The sequence below is a fragment of the Astatotilapia calliptera genome, chromosome 18 (assembly GCF_900246225.1).
Source record: "Astatotilapia calliptera chromosome 18, fAstCal1.2, whole genome shotgun sequence".
Classification (NCBI taxonomy): Eukaryota; Metazoa; Chordata; class Actinopteri; order Cichliformes; family Cichlidae; genus Astatotilapia; species Astatotilapia calliptera.
The window spans coordinates 10,705,755-10,711,055 of NC_039319.1; positions in this window are offsets into that span (position 1 = coordinate 10,705,755).

Sequence of the window (5,301 nt, forward strand, 5' to 3'; positions counted from 1 at the left end):
CCACGACCAGCGACACTGCAAAACTCTAGGCGTACGCAGGCGGTGCTGGAAAAGAGAATGTACTCCATTGCTCACTCAACTTGCACTCTAAATAAATAAAAAATGCCTGCGTTGCCAAGATGTAACTTGGAGAACATAACATGATTAACATGATTCTTTGGCTTCAGCGTCACAGGGACTGGCTCCGTTCCATCAATATTTTGACTCGATAGTTCCAAGATCCTTCACTTTGTGCCACCCACCTTCTTCTCAACAGCATGATGGAGCTCAAACAAATCAAAGAGGTGGCTTTTATTGGTGTTTGATATTCAAATCGATGGCGCTGACGAGGAAGAAAAATATATTCCGAGTCAGTGGGAGAGGAGCGAGGGATTTCGAACACTGAAGAAGAAAAGGCCATTTAAAAGAAGATAAAGTAGAAACCCATTTCTAATTTAATTCTAATGGGTTTATTTTATTTTTTGTAAATGCCACTGTGTTTAATAATAAATCAGCAGAACTGGGAGGGGGCTGTCTGAAACTTCATCTTCTTCAAAAGACATCATTAACAGCTCCATTAATGATTCTCATGGTTGCCCATTTAATTTGAATAACAAAGCCATTAAAAACCCTAAACATCCAGTGCCATACATTTGCAGGTGGATGAAATAAACCATGAGCATAAATACAACTTATATCTATAACACCACTTCACACAAGGATGGTAATCTGTCATTTTTAGCAGCATGTGACATAAGAAGTTTATACAATAACAATTAAAATGACTATAGTTTAAGAATAAATTACAAATATAATGGTAAATAATAATGTAAAGGGGTGATACAGTCTCCCTGCAGCCATGTTTCCTGATTAACGGTATCTGGATTTGATATTTTGAAAAGAGCGAGTGGAAATAACCCTACACTGCTTTCTCATTGACAATTTCAAGGTGTCATTAGGACAGGGTAACAGGGTGTGGAACAAGCAATGAATCAATGTTAATTGTTTTAATTGCTGCACAAGCCAATTGGTATCATATTCAGTATTGGGAAGTCTCCTATAATGCCTACAAGTTGTTATTGACATGCTGTGAGACTGTTCTTTGCTGATGTGAACATTAAAGCATCTCGTCTTTACATGGCTTCCTTGAATATGTGGCTTGACCACTGTTGATGCCATAAATAAATAATAAAAAAAATAAAAATCACAGAGCACATGTTGAATGTCATCAATACAAGCAAGTGCTTCTGAGTCAACATATTGTAACACATTCATGCAGATGAATGCATCAGTCCAATAGCATCATAATAGTTCTTCTCTCTGTAGGAGGTTTATATTGCTGCCAGTGTGTGGCACAACCCCCATATAATCAGCCTCGACAGCTGCTGAAACAGATATCCCAACGAGAGGCTGCCAACTCTCTGAAGGAGATTTAACTTTCAATAAAAGCGTCTATGAGGTGTGCGTAGTCTGGGAGTACAGATGAATGTGCTCCACCCTGTCAACATTCCCCTTTCAAGAGAAGCAGGCAGCTTGAAGCTAAAAAAGGTGGCCCTAGATATGTCATGAAACAATTTATTCCTGAGTGAGAACACACAATAGTCTTTATATTCTCACGCAGAGTGCATTTCAAAGAAATCTATCCATCTTTTCCTGGACTGAGCCAGAGGCCAGAATCAATACCTCAACCCCTCAATGCTAGAGCCAATTTCTCCTAAAGATTTTCAAGTCAGACTTAAAAGGCCTTTTGTTAGTGCACCTGTAACAAAAGTAAACTTTCAGCATTAAAAGCTCTGTGTGTGTATGGAAGTTTAGTACTGTACTGAAGCACTATGCGCACATTGCTGTGATTGCAGGCGAAGGAGTGTGGGAGGGTCTGCGAGGGTGATAATGCAATACTGAGACAGTACATCTGTGGTAAAGCATTAAATACTTGCAAAAATATATACATTTTTTGAATACAGCTCCACAGTGAGATTGTACACGGCATTCTTGTGTTATGCTACATGTGTTTGTGTGCAAGATCAAAACTCTTTAGTCTGTTTATTCTGATTGGACTGTCTTTATTACTTGGCATCAAATTCTGGGAGGCTAATATGATTGTGACAGATGATCCCAGTCTCAGACTTCGTAAATATTCTTAATAATCTATTACCTTCAACAATTATTATGCATCCAAGCTTTGTTTAATTGTATAAAAAGTGGTGATTTTCTAGGCTTCTGAATGTCAGATTGTTGCTTGGTAAGCCAAGAGTGTCCTTGTCCTAAGGCACAGGTGTCGAACTCCAGGCCTCGAGGGCCGGTGTCCTGCAGGTTTTAGATGAGTCCTTGATCCACCGCACCTGATTTAAATGGCTAAATTACCTTCTCAACATGTCTTGAAGTTCTCCAGAGGCCTGGTAATGAGCTAATCATTTGTTTCAGGTGTGCTGATCCAGGGTGAGATCTAAAACTTGCAGGAACACCGGCCCTCGAGGCCTGGAGTTCGACACTCCTGTCCTAAGGCGACTGATAGAACTCTGTAAGAAAAACTGAGAATTGTTCCTTTAAAGTTAGTTTTGTGGATTTTACTTCTGTTTGTTAAGTTTTTAGCAGGACTGTATATTAACAAATTTCTGCTCTGCAATCTTGACTTGTATATACCATGTTGCAAAGCAAGCACATTGCCAATTGTGCCAATTATGATCTAATTCATCAACACAATATCCTCCCAGAGAGGATAGCGACCCCTTTTCCAGCAACACCACCGTCCAGTCCCAGTGGGCAGATATCATTGCCCGCAAGACCTTCTTAGCCCCTCTGCCAATTCTGCAATTACCAGCTTTCCAACCTGTTCTGTCATGCCAGGAAATCACAGTCTGCCCTTCGCCCCCAATCTGCCTGAATGTCTGCACTTGTTTTAACAAACATCTTGTCTGCTGGCATCCCCGCAGACTGAAACCAGAAGGCAATCTTGGGTAATTTAAAACCAATGTCGACTATCTTCCTCCAACGCGGCCAGTTTAGAGCTTCAGAATCCTGCTGCTAAACCCCTTAGAAGACTGATAGGCCTTTTCACTCTGGCCCTATTTCACTTATCTATTGGCAAGCTTCTGCCAAGTTCTATCTCTGCGCTGAATTGCATGTATATATACACACTATCTGTTTGGGGACTTTGAACTGTGGGGAAGGGATTTAGACAATCAATCTCAATATCATTATCAATCACGTCTCGCTGTTCACGCACATTGATTTGGGGGGGAAATAAAGAAGTTTGAGTGTAGATTTTCCACTGATTAATCTGCCCAAAGAAGCCAATGTGCTTGTCAGCGATGTTTTGCAAAACAAAACCGACAACCCACATCTACTGCAAACGAACAAAACTTTCTGTTTTTCGTTGTCCTGATTAAGACAAGCTATGAACATTTTACTTTGAAAATACCATTCAGAAATTCATTATTTAAAAATAAATCTTTGGCACTATGTTTAGTTCAAAAGGCTCTCGTTATAAAAACTTCTTTGGCTTCTCTGCATATTTTTTCCCTCCTTGTCAACCAAATATTCAACTTGATGAATGTGCTTTACATCAGGGGTACAACATAGTTCCTGATCAAATCCACCCTTGTGTGCAGATAGATGTACATTGAAGATGACAGGCAGCCTTCTCCTTAGATATGCTAAATTTTGACAGATGATTTTCAAGCTGCATGCCAGCACAGGGCTTGACGTTCCCCTTCCACTGCGCCTGTCAAGAACTTCCAGTAAATGACTTCAAATCCATCTCCATTCTGTAAAACCTGCCAGGCACCAATTAAGATGAATATGGATTCTAACTCAGAGACATGGCAGATCCTTATTGTCATTTTCCCCCTAAGTAATAAAAATGAGGACTTCAGGTCTGTCTGCATGGAAGTACCCTGTGGTGATAACACCAAACATTATGCCTTTTTTCTTCCCTAAATTGAAATCTGAATCACAGATACCAGAAGTTTTAAGGGAGGCTAAGGTTAACTTAAGTTTAAGAGATAGCAGAAAAGCCCACAAATATTTAGTATCAGATTCAATCAATTTCTGGAAGAAGACAAGTACCTGCTGCGCGTGGCATTTATTTTACACCGAGTGTGGCTTCAATTCACTCCGACAACAAGTTAACAATGGCTTCTCTTCCAATTGTTCCCAGCATCCTCATTTTTGCTTCCAAAACAGAGAGAACTACAGTCTGTCTCAGTGCCACTCAGCTCCTGAGAGAGAGTGAGAAATAGGCTTTTTCCATATCCTGCTTAATGCCTGTTGATGCACTGAATGAGAGGGGGAAATAGGCTTGTTTGGCTCCCTATTTTCTGGTGTTCCAACATGCTCCCTGAACATGATACGGTGACAGAGCATAAAAGGCGCTTTATTAAAATCACTGTTTATATTTGTTGCGCTGGTTCAAACCACAGAGGAGAAGCAAGCATCGTGGGTGATCGAGAAGCTGTGAAAAATGCTAAGACTTTATTTCGCAGATATCGTGGATTAAAAAAGGAAACAAAGAACATGCTGCTCTGTCTGAATGCTTTGCCCATTGTCGATGTGTATCCGCTGCTGCACGACTTGTGAAGAAGGTTTAAAAGTGGAAATTAACCCTCTGCATTGATTCACCACACGGTTTTGGCTCAGTACTGTAAGACTGGAAATTAAAACTTCCTCCAGCTTGGTTTCACATTTGATCCAGGTGTGATGGACCACTGGTCTGAGCTTCAATCAATGGGGATAGTATAGGAGGTAAATTCTCCTTGGTTTACAGCAAAAAAAAGAGGCCCTTCGGAGGAGAAAAGGAATAAAATCCTAGTCTGTGTTCAGTGTTAAAAACCCCTTGGCTCGCTGCAATATCCCACAGTGGATGACCCTTTACACCGAACCCCTTCAATCCTCCCAAAACCTACTAAGTCAACAAACCTTTGAATTCTGCCTGAATAGTGCAACAAAGAGGATGAAATGCTAATGTCAGTATCAGTAGCTTTCCCCTGTTCTCACAGAGTTTCCCTGAGTCTAATTTGTCAAACATGCAAGTAACAATGCCAGAAATTAGCCCAAAGGGAAATTTCCTCCAGAGGAGAGAATGATTAAGTTTGATCATGGAATAAACAAGAACATTAACATGCTTTGTTAGTTTTCCAGAACTGGAACAAATGCTTGTTTTTATGTGTAGAGGAGGGAATAATTCAAGGTTGAATGTCAAAGAATTAGGAAATCACTAAAGCTAATTAGAAAATGTAGAAGAATAAAAGAAAGGTTGAATCAATCCCTCTTGAGAAGGAGGGAAAATCTAGGCCACGAGGCAACGCTTGTGCATTCAGGCAG